The sequence below is a fragment of the Cryptomeria japonica genome, chromosome 10, assembly GCF_030272615.1.
Source record: "Cryptomeria japonica chromosome 10, Sugi_1.0, whole genome shotgun sequence".
In the NCBI taxonomy this organism is placed as follows: Eukaryota; Viridiplantae; Streptophyta; class Pinopsida; order Cupressales; family Cupressaceae; genus Cryptomeria; species Cryptomeria japonica.
Window position 1 is genome coordinate 760,279,195 of NC_081414.1, and position 21,078 is coordinate 760,300,272.

Sequence of the window (21,078 nt, forward strand, 5' to 3'; positions counted from 1 at the left end):
GACGTCTCTGCACCACACTATAGTCCCGAAGGTGACAGGCCAACAAAGTTGGTAGAATTCTAGTTTGAAGCTAACAAGGCGGTCTGGATGGACAAAAGGAAAAAGGTGGCGACACCCAACCTCCGATGATGTGGAGGAAAACACCATTTTTCACATTCAATTGCATTGGGTGCGATTTTTAATATTACATTTTTCCCCACTTTAGCGATCATGTCTTTGTTGAGAGATGTGAAGCTAAAGTAGAGGAAGATAAAGAAGAGAGTCGTGATAGGGAGGTAGATTTTTCATTAGTCAGACGAGGTTGCCCCCAGTGAGACAAAGCTGAGATTTGGAATAGAGATTGTTACTTGATGCATCACAAACATGCTAGCTACAACCTAGCATATTGGATGGCAAGATAAAGGAAATATTTAAGATTGGTAAGACAACGTAATAGAAATGAGCCTTGCTTTGGAGGAAAGCCCCTAGATACAAAGAGATGTGAGATAAATGACTGTCATGATATAAGATGCACCGATATGGATAAAAAAGTACATTATGCTAGAGTCATACGATAGGGCGATGAGACATGCCAGTATGGATAACCATATGATAGGGCGATAAGATAGATAGGTTTTGTCAGCATGGGTAGTACATTATGCTAGATAGCCATGCGATTGGGCGATCAAAGATAGATTTGGTAAGTAGTAGATTGGCCTCTACCAAGTCAAACAAAAGAGATAGATCAAATGGTTTGGCCCTCACCTAGGCAAGCATGAAAATGTGTTCTTCTTGGCAACATCTCTCCTTCCACTTTGGTGAACTGCATCAACTCGACAATCTGACTATCAGTTTCAATTGCATCCCCTCGGTGATCTATTGAACACCCATGTAGCCTGTCTCCAATCAACAATCTGTCCACCTCAAGGAATTCCTTAGACGATTCTTCCACCACTCAGTCCATAACCAGCTTTGATACCAATTGATGCAACCATAATAGGTAAGAACCTTGAAAAGAGTCAATCAACTTATGCAGCAAGATTGACACAAATAAAAACAACAAGAAAATATAACAAATTCATATAAACAGATCATATTCAAGCCATAGAACTTCCAAAAATCATCCGGTAATCATCAGATTATCATCAAAGAACATCTGATAGTTAACTGGTTACATGTAGGCTTCAAGCTAGAAACATCCCAATTGGGACTCTAAAGATCAACCAGATCACAACAAGCGAATCTCAATCCTTATTCTAGTTTCTACTTCCTTTGCCCCTACAAATGATTACATAACATCATATTTATACCTACCGGAACATATCCAGGTCGGCCTCAAAATATTACATTCACCAATGCAGGAAAATAAAACGTGTAATTAGGTCGGCCCTAAGATTTAAGAAATCCTTCTAGAAAATAACAACCAAGTGATACGGTTTAGCAGGAAGGTCAGGCACATGCCAAAGAACACTGAAGAAGACCCAAGATGGATCTACACACCAAGAATCATGTCGCTAATGAAGGAAAACCAACCGGTAAGCACAAGAACTATCCTAGGAACCAACAAACAACCAACTAGAAGTGATAACTAATCGGAGAAGAACCCAAATGAACTAGAAATCTAGAATCAACCACATGAAACCACCAGGAAACTACAAACAAGATCTGCCATGAAGAACAAGCAACTATCGGTAAGAATACTGAAACTGCACAAAGAACTAAACAAGAAAGGAAATGTTTTTGGTTGATGCAAGATTGCTCATCGACTAGGGATTCTCCTCCATCAGACAACCCAGGTAGAAAAAGATGTTCCATGAGAGGCAACTCATGAACATCTAAATGGATTCGGGATGAAGATCCCATGTTTATTTCTGATCCAAACATCTTCTTTATCTACCAATCTCTCCTCTATCTCTCTCGATGCTTCAACCGACATCTCTAACCTATGACGCTCTTTGTTTCTCTTTCTTTGCTTCAGGTCTGCACATTCTCCCTGTGTACTGTCTTCTTTCTTCAGCAATTTAGGATTTATTCTGCAACAAGACTTTATCTAATTTGTCACCATGAGTTCTTTGTCGACTGGTTCCATCTGTCCATTAGACTTGTCTATCAGATCCTTCTGCCAAATCATGTCACCTTCCGATATAATCTCTGCAACTGGTTTCCTTCAACTTTTTTCAGGACTCATATTCTTCACCCGCTTCTCGTTCTCCTTCAAAGAAATCAATGTGAACTTTTTCCCATCCTTTTCAATGGTAACTAGGTTTCTTCTACAATCATAAATAGATCCTCTATCATGCTGCCAAGGTTTTCCCAACAAGACATGACAAACATTCATTGACACAATATCACATAAAATTTCATCTCTAAAAGGCCCAATATTGAAACTCACCCAACACTATTCCTTTATCTCCACCTTCTGATCATCTTGTAACCAACTTACCTCATAAGGACAAGGATGGTCAAACCTCTTCAACCCAATCTTTTCAACCATCTCCTCAGATACTAAGTTATCAGTAATTCCACTATGTACAATGTTGTTACAACACTTACCACTTGATTTGCATACAGTCCAGAAAAGACTCCTCCTCTGAGTAGATCTGGTATCCTTTCTTTTGAACATAAGGGATTCTCCTTGCTCTCATGCACAGTCAGATCTGGTACCATCTAGTTCTTCACTTTCCACACAACTTCTTGCCATTCCTTGCTTACATTCATAGGATCTATGTCCGGTTTCTCCACACTTGAAACATTTTCCAAGAAATTATCTATGGGTACTACTGCTACCCTTCCTTGGTGTCTTCTATTTCGGTTCTTTACTCCACTTAGGTTTTGACTCCTCTTCTTCAACCGGTTTCTTTATACTATCATTCATTTTCAATTTCTCCTTTCTCTTATTTGGTTGTCTTCTCCTCGCCTTCTCCTTAGCCTTCAAAGCATACTAATAAGCTTCTTCAACTATTGAAACCTTCAACATACTCATCTAATCTTGAATGTTAAAAGCGATTCCATTGATGTACCTTGCCACCTTTTCTCTGTCCATCTCTCTATGTCAAGATCTGATTACCACCTTGTATAATTCCTCATTATAAGCCTTCACAATCATGTTTCTCTATTTCAAGTTCTACAACTTCTTGAACAACTCTAGTTCAGTCTCCTAGTATGAATTTGGCCTTCAATCTTGCAACCATCTGTCTCCACTGGGTAATCTTCAATTCACCATTCTCCACTTTGTCAACTCTTTCCATCACAAGGCAACATGCTAATGAATAATGATGAATAGTAAATACCCAACAGATACTGAGAGGGGGGGTGGTGAATCGGTATAGACAAAAACTTCTTAAACAACTTAAACTGAAAAGACTGCACTCACTGGTAAACAATATCACCAATCTAAATCAAGGCACTATTGGTAAAACACAGTATGACTATTAAAGACATAAACCGGTAACATCTAGATCTTCTCAAAACCTACTATCTCATCTAAACTTCACCCATATGCTTAAGCAAGTAGTACATCAGAAATACAATGACCATTGGATCAACTTGCATTATCGCTTAATAGAAAACACTAAAACATCACATGAAAAACCATCACACATAACACACTGATTTTTCACATGGAAACCCAACTGGGAAAAGCCACGATGGGGATGAATACCCAGAAGTTGTTCTTGAACTCTTTTGAAGTTCACTCTATCAGGAGCCTAGTCTGGTTAAAGACTTTTACAATTGGTTCTGCTAGGAACTGATCTTGCTAGGGATCACCCGGTTAAGGGATGGCTAAATACCCAGTTAGAGGTTAAAACCTTGTTAAAGATTACCTTGTAAGAGGATTTGAAGAACTCAATGATTTTGAGTCACCCTATTAAAGGATTTACAAAAAGCCTGTTAAAGCTACCCGGTAAAGGGATTTTCCAACTACTGAAATGGTTAGAAATCAACAGGTAATACACTGATATGATAACAACACTCAATGCTAGACATATCCACTTCAGTTCCTTTACATCTGCAATCACACTCTGTAAATCTCTGCTTACTCCTTTGGTCTGGAAAGAATCACCTCACATACATTCATTTGCCAACAACTTCAAATGAAAATCATCATCGACCTTATAGACAACAATTAGGTTGGTGGCCAAAACCTAAAACCCTAAGCATCTAGGTTAACAATACAGTCGGTCCAATCCTAGCCATTCAAACACATTACATAGGGTAAAACAATCTTGAACAAATCTCAAGACATTCTCCATCGTCCGATCTTCACCGCTTCTGGAAGCTGATAACCCATCACGCGCTCTCCACTGTTTACTAAGATTTTGCACATTCTCGAGGTAGATAGAATCACTCTTCTTAATGAAAGATCCTCAAGGAAATCATTCACGTGCACAAGGATGATGTGGTAACGCGATATAATCTTCATTTCAATGCTAACTCATCACAGGATGTCATTGGTTGAATCACACAGACTTGGAATGCATCAACCAGAAACCTTGAAGTTGAGACTACCAATCGGTAGTCATATCAAATGAAACCCTGATACAAACTTTGCATATACCAGTTCACACTCCAACATACCAGTTCAGTTTTTGCATATACCGGTTCATACCATCATATGGTTCACCTGCTAGTTTGCTTACTTCAATATACCAGTTCATACTTCAGCATATTGACATCAATGACAACATACAATCCTATCATGTCATCAAACTCTGCACATATGCCAACAATCTCCCCCTTTGGCATTGATGGCTATACACAAAGATATCTCTACATCTTGTTCCATATTATATGTCTTCAATACTACATATATCTTCTTCGCTTGACATCTTCTCCCCCTTTGACAACAATGCCAAAGTGGAGGCACAAACATCCATGATCTAATATGTTGCTCCCCCTGAGGAGTAGCATCCTTCAACACATCAATCCTAAATAAAGTTTTGACAATGCAACACCTGACTGATGTGTAGCACATACCTTTAGTTCACCTCTTGAAGGGGCAACACCCCTAATTGACCTCTTAAATAGGTAAATGTAGCCTTCGATAGATGCTTGGTGAATATATCTGCTAACTACTCTTTACTGGAAAAAATGATACTTGAGCTTGAAGTGCTTGGTTCTAGGATGCAATACCAGATTCTTGGAAATATTAATTGCACTTGTGTTATCACAAAATATACTCACCGATTCAGATACAAGGACTTTGAAATCACTTAATACATGCTTCATCCAAATTGTCTGAGTGCAGTTCATAAATGCTGCTACATAATCTACTTCTGCTATGGACTGAGAGATACAACTCTATTTCTTGCTCATCCATGAGACTAGTCTACCACTAAGAAAGAATGCACCACTGGTTGTGCTCTTCCGGTCGTCCACATTACCAGTCCAATCAGCATCAGTAAACACTTTGAGATTGAAATCATTATTGTATGGATACCACAATCCATAATCTATAGTTCCCTTCAGATATATAAGAATCCGCTTGACTGCTACCAAGTGGGATTCTCTTGGACTTTTTTGAAAATGTGCAACAATGCCCACTGCATGTATAATGTCTGATCTGCTATGTACTACATAGTGCAACTTGCCAATCATTGACCGGTATTCTTTCTCATTCACCAATGCCGAATCATCTTCTTTTGACAATTTACAACCGATCATCATCGGTGTACCAACCGGTTTGCTATCTTCCATGCCAAAGGTCTTCAATGCCTCTTTGACATACTTGGATTGAGTGATAAAGATACCATCTTTCATTTATTGAATTTGTAGTCCAGTGAGGAACTTAATCTCTCTGATTAGTGACATCTTGAATTCCTTCTTCATTTCATCTGTAAATGCATGAATCATCTTGTCATCTCCACGAAAAATTATGTCATCAACAAACACTTCACAGATCAGAATCTGATCTCCTTTTGTCTTCAGATAGATATTGCTATCTTCACTTGTTCTTTCAAATACAATCCTAACAAGATGGGAGTGTAAACGTTCATACCATGCTCTAGGTGCTTGCTTCAATCCATACAAGGCTTTATGTAGCCTACACACAATATCACTATCTTCTGATGGGGAAAACCCATTTGGTTTCTCTATATACACTTCCTCTTCAAGTATTCCATTCAGGAATGCAGATTTCACATCCATCTAATACACTTTGAATCCCTTGAAGGTTGCATATGCAAGTAGCATTCAAACTCCTTCCAATCTAGCTACTAGAGCAAAGGTTTCTCCATAGTCATCTCCTTCTTCTTGAGCATATCCTTTACATACCAATCTTGCTTTGTTTCTTACCACTATGCCATCTTCATTTAGCTTGTTTCTAAAACACTTGAGAGCTTTGCTCTTGGTGGAATACCCTAGGAATATTCCCTCATCACATTTTGCATCAAACTTGCTTTGGTATTCACTTCTCTTGATATAACACTTGCTACCAAACACTCTAAAGTAGCTTACTACTGGAGTCTTACCGGTCCAATACTCATAAGGAGTTTTATCCTTACCTTTCTTGATGAGTACCCAGTTCATAGTGTAGACTGTAGTGCTCAATGCTTCTCTCCAACAAGTGTGAGCAACCTTCCCTTGAATCAACATTGTTTTGGCTGCTTCAACTATAGTTCGGTTGTTCCTTTCTGCTAGACCATTCTGCTGTTGAGTTTGGGGGGTAGACATTTGCCTCTTGATGCCATTCTCTTCACAATACTTATTGAATTCACCAGAAGTGAACTCACATTCTTGGTCGGTTCTAAGGCATTTAATCCTCTTACCGCTTTCCTTTTCAACTAGTGCTCTGAAGGCTTTAAACTTTCCAAAAGCTTCAGACTTGTCTTTCAAGAATGTGACCCACATCATTCTTTAGCAATCATCAGTAAGAATCATAAACTACCTATCTCCCTGAACACTCCTAGTTTTCATAGGACCACACAAATCAGTATGTACAAGATCAAGTAAATTATCTGCTGTGAAAGATTTACCTTTGAAGGTTGAGGAAGACATTTTCCCTAGTTGACATTCTCTACACAAAGGATTCTCTGGTTTATTCAGCACAACCAATCCTCTAACTGCCTTGATCTTATTGGCCTTCACAATATTATCAAAATTTACATGGCAGAGTCTCCTATGCCATATCCAACTATCATCAAACTTAGCCATTAGACATTGACTGATATTTGTATTTAACTGAAATAAGTTACCTTTGGTCTGCATATCGGTGGCCATCAGTTGACCACTCTTTCCTTTTATTTTGTACACTCCATCTTTGAATTCTAGAGTGAGTCCTTTATCATTCAGCTGGGCAACACTTAAAAGGTTATGCCTGAGACCTTCTACCCAATACACATTATCAATATTGCTTTTTCCATTTAGAGAGATGGACCCTTTTCCTTTTACCATACATGGTGCATCATTCCCAAATCAGACTACACCTTCATCATACTCTTCCAGAGACAGAAGCTTCCTCCGGTCACTAGTCATGTGGTGAGGACATCCACTATCAATAATCCACTTATTAAAATTATCAAAGCAGGAGACAAGAGCCTTCTTGTCTGACACATCTTCCTGAACGTCTACAAACACTATGTCTTCGCTTTCTTCATCTTTTGATTCATCATTAGTGACACCTTCATCGACTGCAACAAGGTAGTTTCTCCTATTTCCTCCTTTGAATTTTTTAAACTTCTCTGGTTTGTCCTTATTATCACTATTAGGATAGTTGATAGCAATGTGTCCTATCCTATTGCAAGAAAAAAATTTCAAAGGGAGCTTACCTTTGTATTTTACAATTCCCTTAGGAAGTCTCTTGGCAAGAAGAGCTTCAAACTCCATCAGGATATCCTCATCATCCATATCCCTTCTTTGTCTGGGTTCACAGCTGGTACCAACCTCTTTTCCCTTTCTAGATAGTACATCAGATGCTCTAAAGGCTGATTCAGTCTTCTAAACACTGCCATCATAACTATTTAGCTCATATGCGGCCAGCTTAGCAATGATGGAATCTAGGGATACCTTTGTCTTGTCAATAAAACTCAACTCCTGAATAGCGGCAACCCTTATTGCATAGACCAACAACAAGGATCTCATAACCTTGCTAACAATGGTGGAATCATCCATTGTACCTCCTGCACTCTTGATGTCTCCAACAACAGTTTTAATCCTTATCCCATATTGTTGAATGGTCTCTCCTTCAACCATCCGTATGTCTTCAAATTTTCCTCTAAGGATTTCTTCCTTAGCTTGCTTCACATGCTCGTCACTGCCATAGATAGTCTCTAGAGTATCCCATATATCTTTGGGATTGTCTTTGTCTTGAACATCTATAAACTCAATATCAGATAGACTGCTGATAATAGCTTCCATAACTTGTCCATTCTCTTGAATTTCTCTTCTTTGATCATCGGTGAGAGTACCGGTAGGGACAACATAAGTATTCTCAACATAGTTCCAGTGTTGAGCACCCATGCTTTTAATGTAAATATTCATTCTGTCCTTCCATATCTTAAAGTTATCTCTGTTGAACTTAGGATCTTCCCTCTTCATCATTAGAATAGGATCTTTTCCTCAAGCGGTTAAGCTTAGAACACAGAGGACCTGGAGGACGCTTTGATACCAATTGATGAATAATGATGAGTAGTAAATACCCAACATATACTGAGAGGGGGGGGGGGGTGAATTAGTATAGACAAAAACTTCTTAAACAACTTAAACTGAAAAGACTACACTCACTGGTAAACAATATCACCAATCTAAATCAAGGCACTACTGGTAAAACATAGTATGACTGTTAAAGACATAAACAAGTAACATATAGATCTTCTCAAAACCTAATATCTCATCTCAACTTCACCCATATGCTTAAGCAGCTAGTACATAAGAAATACAATGACCATTGGATCAACTTGCATTACCGCTTGACAGTAAACACTAAAACATCACATGAAAAAGCATCACACATAACACACAGATTTTTCACGTGGAAACCCAACTGGGAAAAACCACAATGGGGATGAATACCCAGAAGTTGTTCTTGAACTCTTCTGAAGTTCACTCTGTTAGGAGCCTAGTCCAGTTAAAGACTTTTACAACTGGTTCTACTAGGAACCGATCCTGCTAGGGATCACCTGGTTAAGGGATGGCTAAATATCCGGTTAGAGGTTAAAACCCTGTTAAAAGGTTACCTTGTAAGAGGATTTGAAGAACTCAATAATTTTGAGTCACCCTGTTAAAGGATTTACAAAAATCCTGTTAAAGCTACCCAGTAAAGGGATTTTCTAACTGCTGAAATGGTTAGAAGTCAACATGTAATACATTGATATGATAACAACACTCAATGCTAGGTGAATCCACTTTAGTTCCTTTACATCTACAATCACACTCTGAAAATCTTTGCTTACTCCTTTGGTCTGGCAAGAATCACCTCACATACATTCATTTGCCAACAACTTCAAATGAAAATCATCATTGACCTTATAGACAACAACTAGGTCAGTGGCCAAAACCTAAAACCCTAAGCATCTAGGTTAACAATACAGTCGGTCCAATCCTGGCTATTCAAACACATTACATAGGGTAAAACAATCTTGAACAAATCTCAAGACATTCTCCATCGTCCGTTATTCACCACTTCTGGAAGCTGATAACCCATCACGCGCTCTCCACTGTTTACTAAGATTTTGCACATTCTCGAGGTAGATAGAATCACTCTTCTTAATGAAAGATCCTTAAGGAAATCATTCATGCGCACAAGCTTGGCGTGGTAACGTGATCTAATCTTCATTTCAATGCTAACTCATCACAGGATGTCGTCGGTCAAATCACACAGACTTGGAATCCATCAACAGAAAACCCTGAAGCTGAGACTACCAACCCGTAGTCATATCAAATGAAACCCTGATATAAACTTTGCATATAACAATTCACACTCCAACATACCAGTTCATTTTTTGCATATACCAGTTCATACCATCATATTGGTTCACTTGCGAGTTTGCTTACTTCAATATACTGGTTCATACTTCAGTATATTGACATCAATGACAACATACAATCCCATCATGTCATCAAACTCTGCACATATGCCAACACATGCCCTTTCAACTTGGTTTGTGCCAACCAGACTCTCTGCGAGTCCTTGATATCCTCAAACTCAAAGTAGTCTTCCAAATATCTGATCAAATCGACCAGATCGTCTGGGTTCAGCATTCTAAAACAGTTAGAAACCTCAACTTTATGCAGTTTACTTTCTTGCACCACTGCTCTTAGTAATCTTTACTCTCTCTCATCTTGCAGTCCTTCAACTAACCGGTACCGAGAAATACCAACCAGGAACATAAGAGATGGTTACGGGAGCACCAAAATATGAACCAACAGAATATGGCAAACAAACAACCATCCAAAGTAAGCATCCAAATTCCAGAGATCCGATCATACCAAATCAGAATCATAGCTAAAACCAAGATGATCACCAAGACTAACCAGGATAGTTTCAACTAGGATAGCCTCTAACCGGGATACAGTGTTAACATCAATGACAACACTTAACCAAATCCAATATATTATCAATGAGGTAGTGGGACCACTAGAGGTCCAGATTAGCTAAGATATTGTAGAGAGGATCACTTGGGATGAGCGCCTATAGGCGAGGGAGGATCTAGGATGCATAGGAGTCTACACCTACTAGTGGGAGGCACATAGACCAACATGGCTAAGAATACCTAGGGTCTTCGAGGAGGATGAGCTATGACCCTTGGTAGAAGAGGTAGTAGGGGGGAGGAGGATGGGCTTGCGGACAAAGAAATGACAAGAGTAGGACAGGGAGCTAGGAGGCGGATATAGGTTCAGTGGAGGAAGAGAGGGGGACAATAGGTGCATCAAGCAGAGGTACCCTTATAGGTTCAACCATCTACAGTAAAAATTTGTGGGATGGCCATGGGGGAGGAGGGAGGAGAGGAGGGTCATGATCCCCTGGACATACCAGAGGTACAGGTACAGGGTGATGATGGCGGACAGGCCTAATAGGTACAGACTAGAGTATCATAGGAAGAGAATGATAGGGTTGTCTAGGAGAGGGATGGTGTGAGGGAGAGGTAGCAGAGGCTAGAGGAGGAGCTTGGGGTAGAGAGGGCTAGGACGGAGAGTCTTTAGTTAGAGGTGGCCCGATTGACTAGGGAGACAAATCAGTTGAGGGAATGCCTGCAGACGGCCTTGATAGAGGTGTGAGATATTAGGTAAGACAAGGAGGAGTTAGAGAGGAATTTGGAGGAGGCGAGGAGTGGGGAGGCCATCCAAAAGATGAGGGAGGAGATAGGAAGGATGGATGATGAGGCAGAGAGCCTGCGAGCCATATTGAGTGATGGGGAGAGGTTATCAAGAGAGTCACACCTTGCTAAGTAGGTAGGTAAACAATGTTTTAGTGGGATTCAAACACTCTTCACTATCCATCTAACAAGTCAAACAATCAAACTCCCTTGGAGTGCTTCCTATCAATTTGTTTTCTGTAGTTGCTCTCAAGCATGGCTAAGATTCACTAGAGTAAATCCAACCATTAGATCATCTAACTCCAACATATACTTGTAGGGGTTTTAGGGGTTTTCTTATATGCATTTCAACTCCATTCAAGTGGTTCTTCAATTGTCTTTTCACCATTTTCCCATCGCTCCCTCTTCTTCCTATTTTCTAGGCCCAGTAGCCCTAGAGCCCCAATTAGCCCTACCTTGCCAGTTTTTGGGCAAATGCTCAAAATTTTTTTAAAGGAATCCCCAAAACATTTTATGATCCTAGTACCCTTTTGGAATTTTTTTTGGATCCACTAGGGTAGGTTGTTTGGTCTGTCCGTACTGGTACGAATCCCAAAAATGACACTTTTAAGGGTTTAGGAGTAAACAATTTTCTCCAATGGGGTTTGTTTCTCTCTCCACCCTATCACACCTCCACCTCTTCAAAGAGACTCTTCTATTCATCACACTTCCATGCCAAACACTTGGCACATTCACAATTATTCATCCCTACAAGCAAAGATAAAATTATCAATCATATTCCTAGCCGGGCTATGACAAAGCTCACTTAGGAAATGATAGCAAGTTGCTTCCCATAAACTTCTAGGATATTACAAAAATTATATACACTATACAATTGTTCCATGACTTGAATCCCAAGGGTCATTGAGAAAACTCAAGGGATTTCAAGTTGGAACCATGACTGGGCTTCTTGAACCCTTTCTTAGACCGAGAGTAGTACAATAAGAGACACTTTGTAAACACACTTCAAATCTACACTAAGAGAAGATAAAAAAAATTCTTGAGAAACACAACATCATCCACTAAACCTTCATGAAATAATAGTAACAAGTTCAATCGATTTAGTACAGACTGCTGCTACAAAAATGACAAAATACAAGGCAAAATTTGGAAATTGTCATCAAATTTGATTCAAACTTGCTCTTGGATTTTCCAACATGTGTATAATCATTCAAAAAGAATTTTATATGCCATATTGGTCATAACCAACTCCTCATCACTTTCCTAACCACTGATTTGCTCAAAAATGCCAAGATGCTCAAAAAGTTTCAAAAAGTTGTCAAGCAACAATGACAACTTTTGCTCATTTTTGCTTTTTTGCATTTTGTGCATTTCTACTCACACTAAAACTCCTAGGATGATTACCTAACATCAAAATGATATGACTAAATGCATAATGAGGATTTACAAGATGTTTTCCATCATAATGCAAATTTATGCAATTTTAGGCTTACAAGGGCTCATTGGCCAAATCTGAGAAAACCAACAAACCTTGGTGACAATCACCCTTGAAATGACTACCAAACACACATGTGGACCTCTAAACAATCCATTATTCAAAAATTGATCCAAAATATGGACAATCACTCCAAAATTTGTAAAAGCATCCACAAACTAGTTAAAAGCTAGTTGCTACTACACCATACTCTCCCAATAAGAAAGAAATCAAGTGACTCCTTGAGGAAAAAAAGAGAGGGGAATTCCAAGCTTAGATAAGTCTGCTTCAAGTACCCAAGTGGCCTCAGATGGTGCAATTTGTTTCCATTTGACCAAATGTTCCATATAGGCGGTGTGCCTTGTTATCTTGAGAATTATTGAATCTAATACCTTCTCGGCTTGTGGCATGGTGGTGGGTGGCGAGGGTAGGTTTGAAAGTGCCTGAGAGACCTCTGAGACTCTACTACTTTCCTCTAGAAGTGCACCCTTATACTGTACCAAGTCTGGAACATTAAATATAGGAGATAAAACCATGTCTTTGGGTAGGTCAAGTTTGTACGCATTGTTTCCATATTTAGCCAGGACCTTACAATGTCCAATCCTCCTCATATGAAGTTTACTAGGGACACCTTTTTGAAGCCTTGATTTATTCAAATGAACCATGACCAAGTCTCCAACAACAAATTGTATATGCTTTCTCTTTTCATCTACTTTATCTTTGATTCTTTGAGAGGTGTCTAGTAGGGCTGTCCTAACCTATTCATGAATCTCTTGCATGGATTGAGCCATGTCCATAGAATTTCCACTATGTTGTCCCATCTACCCAATATCTCTAAGCTCCAACACACCTCTGGGATGAATACCATAAACCACCTCAAAAGGGCTCTTATCGGTTGATTTATTCACACTGTCATTGTAAGAAAACTTAGCTTGATGGATGATCCAATCCCAAGCTTGTCCATACTCATTTTTCAAACACCTAAGAAGGTTTCCAAGTGTTCTATTGACCACTTCTATTTGGCCATCCTTTTGGGGATGGTAGGCTAAACTGAAAGACAAGTTAGTACCGAATCTTTGCCATAAAGTCTTCCAAAAATGACCAATAAATTTTGCATCTCTATCTGATACTATACTGATAGGTAAGGTGTGAATCCTAATGAATTCCTTTAAAAACAAGTGAGAAATATGGCTAGCATCACAAGTCACCTTACATGGAATAAAATGGGCCATTTTGCTAAATCTATCTACCACAACATAGATGCTATCAAATCCTGATTTGGTCTTGGGAAAACCAACAACAAAATCCATACTTACATACTCCCATGGCCGGTTAGGGATATGTAAAGGCTGATAGAGACCAGCATTAGAAGAAGTACCCTTGGCTCTTTGACAAATCACACATTGTTCCAGATATTTTCTGATATCCCTTTGCATCTTAGGCCAATAGTAGAATCTTTGGACAAGTTCCAAAGTCTTATTCAATCCAAAATGTCCACTTAAGCAACCATTGTGCTTCTCTTGCATCAAATTTTCTCTCATGGACCCTCTAGGTACACAAAGCTCTCCTCCTTTGAACAAAAGACCATCTTGTAAGGTAAAATATTCATATTCACCATAAAAATGATTTCTAAACTCTTGACAAACCTTGTAGATAGCATCAAAGTCTTCATCATCTTGGTATAACCCCTTGAAACTATCCACTCCAATGCTCTTGAGCTGCACTTCTTGAATTGTTAGCTACCTTCTACTTAATTCATAGACAACTCTTTTACATTGACCTTTCTTATGTTTAATGGTAAAAGTATATGACCTCAAATACTCTACCCATTTGATATGCCTATGATTCAACTTTTCTTGTGAATTATGGAAACTAAGGGCTTGGTTATTAGTATAAACCACAAATTCTTTAGGCAACAAATAATGCCTCCATTTCCTAAGTGATTGAACAAGTTCATATAACACCAAATCATAAGAAGAATACCTTTTCTTAGCATCATTGAGCTTTTCACTAAAAAATGCAATTGGTCTATTATATTGACTTATGTCTCCTCCAACTGCTATGTTGCTTACATCACATTCAATGGTGAAGAGCTTGTCAAAGCTTGGAAGAACTAGTACCAGTTGAGTAGCCACCTTTTTCTTTAAGAGATCAAATCCTCTTTGTTCTTCTTTTGTCCATTGAAACTTAGTTTTCACACCTCCTTTGGTTGTGTCAAGCATAGGTATAGTGCACATATCTCATTGAACCCTCTGATGAACTTCCTATAAAATTGTGCCAAGCCATAAAAAATCCTCACTTCACTTGCTATCTTAGGTGTAGGCCAACTGATTATGGCTTCCACCTTAGAGGTATCCATCTTAAAATCACCACTTGAGATTACAAACCCAAGATATATCAACTCCTATTTCATGAACTCAAATTTCTCCAAATTGATAGTTAGTTGCTCATCACATAATTTGTTCAATACAATCTCTATATGCTTAAGATGTTTATCTTTACACTTTATAAAAATCAAGATGTCATCTAAATAAATAACAACAAATTTACCAATATAATCTTTGAGTACTTCATTCATGAGTCTCGTGAATGTGCTAGGGGCATTTGTGAGTCCAAATGGCATAACAAGCCATTCATAAAGTCCTTTTGTGGTCTTGAATGTTGTCTTCCATTCATCTCCCTCCTTGATTTTGATTTGGTGGTAAACACTCTTGAGGTCTATCTTGGTGAAGTATTCAACACCTCCTAAACAATCCATCAAATCTTCAATTCTTGGAATGGGAAATCTATACCTAATTGTAATCCGGTTGATAGCTCTAGAATCAATGCAAAGTCTCCAAGTACCTCCCTTCTTTGGGACCAAAATGGTGGGAACTGCACATGGGTTGATGCTCTTCCTTATCTAACCATTATCCAAGAGTTTTATTTGTTTAGCTACCTCTTTATTCTACTCCAGTGTCATTTTATAAGCTCCCTTATTAGGCAATGAGGCTTCAGGTATGAAATCAATTTTGTGACTTATGGCACATTGAGGAGGAAAGGTTGCGGGTGCTCCATCACTGATAATGTCCTTAAACTAATTTAAAATCTACTGCACTTCATTGGGAATGCATACTTTCTTATCCTTGCTTTCTTCTTTTCGTTTTACTACAAGTTCAAATCCCACTCCTTCTCCTTCCTTGAGAGTGTTAAGGAACTTCTCACCAACTAACAACACATTGGAACCTTTTCATCTACACTCTTCTTGATCTCCTATGGACTGAATTTTATAGGTAATCCCATCTTTTTGAAAAGTATAGGCATTCTTTTCCCCATGGTGTATTGCTTTTCTATCAAATTACCAAGGCCTACCTAGGAGTAGGTGGCAAGCATCCATTGGCAAGATGTCACACAAGATATCATCTTTGTAGCCTCCTATAGTGAATTCCACCCAAGTTTATTCATTCACTAGTACATGCTGCCCCTTGTTGAGCCAAGTAACCCTATAAGGATCACTATATGGGATTATTTTTAGGTTGAGCTTACTTACTGCTTCTTCTGACACTATATTATCAGTGGAACCTGAATCTACCACCACTCTACACACTTTACCCATAATCTTGTGCTTTATCCTAAACAAGGATTTTCTTTAGTTAGGTTCCTCCTTAACCGGTTCTTTGATCAAGACTTTTCTCATCATGAGATTCTCTCCAACCTCAGAATCTAAACTCACTTCTGATGATTTCACATTTGCTGCATCTTATTGAATATAACTTACTCTCCTCTCACCTCCTTGGGATGAAGAAGATTTCTTAGTACATCTATAGACTGAGTGTCCAAGTTGATGGCAATTGTAGCACTTCATTGTGGTGAAATAGGACCCTCATCTTGATCCACTAGACCTTCCTCTACTAGAGTTTCTAGATTCCTTTCCTCTATAGCTACTCTTGCTATTAGAATCCCCACTCTGCTCTACCAAATTGGATTCCCCTCGGGACCTTTGGTCTACACTTCTTCCACCCTAGCTACCTCTATGAACTCTACCATCTCCTACCCTACCTCTACCTCTATTGCTTTTCTCTTGTTTCTTTTTACTCTTCTGTTCCATCTTGAGTGCCAATTGATAGCACTTATGAATAGTAATAGGACACAACAAACTCAACTCTTCTTGTATATTCCATCTCAAACAATTCAAGTACCTAGCTAGCTTGATGCTTCCATCTTCCACCACCTTAGATCTTAGACGCAACTTCTGAAATTCCTCAGTGTAGCTGCTCACATCTAGTTCTCTTTGTCTCAAGTTTTGTCTCCTCTTGTGTAATTGAATTCCATAGTCTTTGGGGATATATGCTTCTTTCACCTTGGCTAGCATTCCTTTCCAAGTTTTGTCTCTCATCTTCGATTGACTTTCACCAAGTCAGGGATGCTCCTCTCAATCTAGATTTGGATACCTTCACCTTTTGTGCTTCACTAATTCCATCATATTCAAAGTGATTCTCTAATCCTTCAACCCATCCCATCACCACTTCTGGTTCCATTTTTCCACAAAAAAGTAGCACTCCTTCTAGGGAATTCCCTCCTAAGGATTTGATAGCTCTAAGGAAAGGTTCTTCAGATAGTATAGGATCTGATTCAGGTGTGCCATCCTCTTCTACTACTTCTTTACCTTTCCCTTCATTTATTTTGATTGTTACCTTCTCAGTCTTGTCTTCAAATTCACCTAATTTACTCTCCAACTGTTGCAGTCTTACCCTAAGGAGTCTATTCTCTTCCTCTTGATCTTCTACCTTCTTGGCTAACTCTGCATTGGTCACCATCCTAAGGCTATTTTCTCCTACTGACTCAGTCTCTGACATGAATTGGCTTCTTCCCAAATCTTACCTTTCTCTGATACCACTTTGATGGGTAGAGGTTCTCAAGAGAGTCACACCTTGCTAATTAGGTAGGTAAAGGATGTTTTAGTGGGATTCCAACACTCTTCACTACCCATCTAACATGTCAAACAATCAAACTCCCTTGGAGTGCTCCCTATCAATTTGTTTTCTGTAGTTTCTCTCAAGCATGGCTAATATTCACTAGAGTAAATCCAACCATTAGATCATCCAAATCCAACATATACTTGCAGGGGTTTTAGGGGGTGTCTTTGTTGGCATATGATGAAGCGGTGACAAAGTATGTTGTCATTGATGTCAATAAGTGTAGCTGAACTGGTATGGAGGGATGAAGTGGACCAGTGTTGGGGTTTCACTAAGTGTGACTATCAGTTGGTAGTCTCAACTCTAGGGTTTCCGATTTGGCAATCTAGCTTCTGCGATGAAACCGGTGACATTATGTGATGAGTTAGCTAAGAGATAAGGATGAGATAAAGATGCCATGTCAATTTTGTGCACGTGAAGGATTTCCTTAAGGATCTTGCATGTGAAGATCGATTGCATTAAATGTCTACCTTGAGAATAAACATTCTTCTTAGAGGTCTGTGAAGAGAGCATAATGAGTTACAGATTTATTTATGCGGTGAAGAATGGACAATGCAAAATGACTTGTGATCTATTTGAGATTGTTTTATTTTATGCAAAAGTGTTTGAATGATCAAGATTGGACCGCTTGTAATTGTAAACCTAAAATGTTTAGGGTTTATGCTAATGACCTAATTGTTGTCTATAAGGTCAATGATGTTTGTATTGTTTGTGTTTGGAAATATTGTGTTTGTATCCGAGTGATGAGATACTTGCTAGACCAGTGAGTGGGAAACTGCAGAGTGTGATTGTAGAGTAGAGGAGCTGAAAAGGATCCGCCTTAGTATGTAGTGCTATTATCAGATTAGAGTTTTACCTGTTGTCTTCTAACCATTTCAACAGTAGGAAAATCCCTTTGTTGGGTAGCTTTAACAGGCTTACTACAAATCCTCTAACCAGGTGACTCAAGATCATTGAGTTCTTCAAATCCTCTAGGGAGGTAACCTTTAACAGGGTATATAACCATCCCTTAACTTGGTGATATTTAATAGGATCGGTTCCTAATAGAACCTTATTGTAAAGTCTTTAACCAGACTAGGCTCCTAACAGAGTGAGCTTCAAAAGAGTTAAAAAAAAAGCTTGTGGGTATTCATCCCCATCATGATTTTTCCCATTTGGGTTTCCACGTGAAAAATCTGTGTGTCATGAGTTGTGCATTTTTCATGTGATGATTGAGCAGTCTTTGTTTAGGTGAATATGCGTGCAAAGCTAATGGTTATGATATTAGTGATACAACACATACATGAGTATATTGGTGAAGTAGTTATCAAGTGTTGAATGTTATTTGAAGTATTTAGTTTTACTGGTTTAGCTGTCTGAAGTCTTACCATGTTTAACCGGTATTGCAATGGTTAGGTTTAGTGATGAAGACAACCGGTTAGCATTGTTTTAACTTGATATGTTGTTGAGAAGTTTTTATATGTACTGATTCACCCCCCCTCTTAGTACCGATTAGGGTATTTGTTGTTCATCATTATTCATCAGTATTATATGTGTTTCAACTCCATTCAAGTGGTTCTTCAATTGGATTTTCACTATTTTCCCATCTCTCCCTCTTCTTCCTATTGTCTAGGCCTAGCAGCCCTAGAGCCCCAATTAGCCCTACCTTGCCGATTTTTGGGCAAATGCTCAAATTTTTTTTAAAGGACTCCCTAAAACCTTTGGTGATTAGAGTACCCTTTTGGAAAAACTTTTGAATCCACTAGGGTAGGTTGTCTGGTTTGTCCGTATTGGTACGGATCCCCAAAATGGCACTTTTGAGGTTTTAGGAGTTAACAGTTTTCTCCAATGGGGTTTGTTTCTCTCTCCACCCTGTCACACCTACAACTATTTAGTGAGAATCTTCTATGCATCACACTTCCATTCCAAACACTTGGCACATTCAAAACTTCTCTTTGCTTTCCCTGCAAGCAAAGACAAAATTATCAATCATATTCCTAGTCGGGCTATGGCAGAACTCGCCTAGGAAATGATAGCAAGTTGCTTCCCAAAAAATTCAAGGTCATTCCAAAAATTATATACACTATACAAGGGTTCCATGACTTGCATCCTAAGGGTCATTGAGAATACTCAAGGGATTTCAAGTTGGAACCATGACTGGGCTTCTTGAACCCTCGCTCAAACCGAGAGCAATACAATAAGAGACAATTTGTAAACACACTTCAAATATGAACTAAGAGAAGATAAAAACACTTCTTGAAATACAAAATATCATCTACGAAACCTTCATGAAATAATAGTAAAAAGTTCAATCCATTTAATACAGACTACTGCTACAAAAATGACAAAATATAAGGTAAAATCTGGAAATTGTCTTCAAATTTGATTCAAACTTTCTCTTGGATTTTCTAACCTGTGTACAATCATTCAAAAAGAATTTTATATGCCATATTGGTCATAACCAACTCCTCATCACTTTCCTAACCTCTGATTTGCTCAAAAATGTAAAGTTGCTCAAAAAGTTGCAAAAAGTTGTCAAGCAACAATGACAATTTTTGCTCATTTTTGCCTTTTATGCATTTATACTCACACTAAACCTCCTAGGATGATTCACTAACATAAAAAATGACATGAATAAATTCCTAATGAGGCTTTACAAGACATTTTCCATCATAATGCAAATTTATGCAATTTTAGGCTTACAAGGGCTCATTGGCCAAATCTGAGAAAACCAACAAACCTTGGTGACAATCACCCTTGAAATGACTACCAAACACACATGTGGACCTATAAATAGTACATTATTCAAAAATTGATCCAAAATATGGACAATCACTCCAAAATTTGTAAAATCATCCACAAACTAGTTAAAAGCTAGGTGCTCTTGCACCATACTCCCCCAATGAGAAAGAAGTCAAGTGACTCCTTGAGGCAACAAAGAGAGGGGAATGAAAAGATTAGAGAAGTGTGCTTCAGGTACCCAAGTAGCCTTAGATGCTGGAAGTTGTTGCCATTTAACCAAATGTTCCATATAGGCGGTGTGCCTTGTCTTCTTGAGAATTATTGAATGTAATACCTTCTCGGCTTGTGGCATGGTGGTAGGTGGAAAAGGTAGGTCTAAAAGTGCTTGAGAGACCTCTGAGACTCTACTAATTTCCTCTAAAAGTGTACCCTTATACTGCACCAAGTCTGCAACATTAAATATAGGAGATAAAGCCATGTCTCCACGTAGGTCAACTTTGTAGGTATTGTTTCCATATTTAGCCAAGACCTTACAATGTCCAATTCTCCTCATCTGAAGTTTACTAGGGACACTTTTCTGAAGCCTTTATTTGTTCAAATGAACCATGACCAAGTCCCTAACAACAAATTGTATATCCTTTCTCTTTTCATCTACTTTATCTTTGATCCTTTGAGAGGTGTCTAGTAGGGCTGTTCT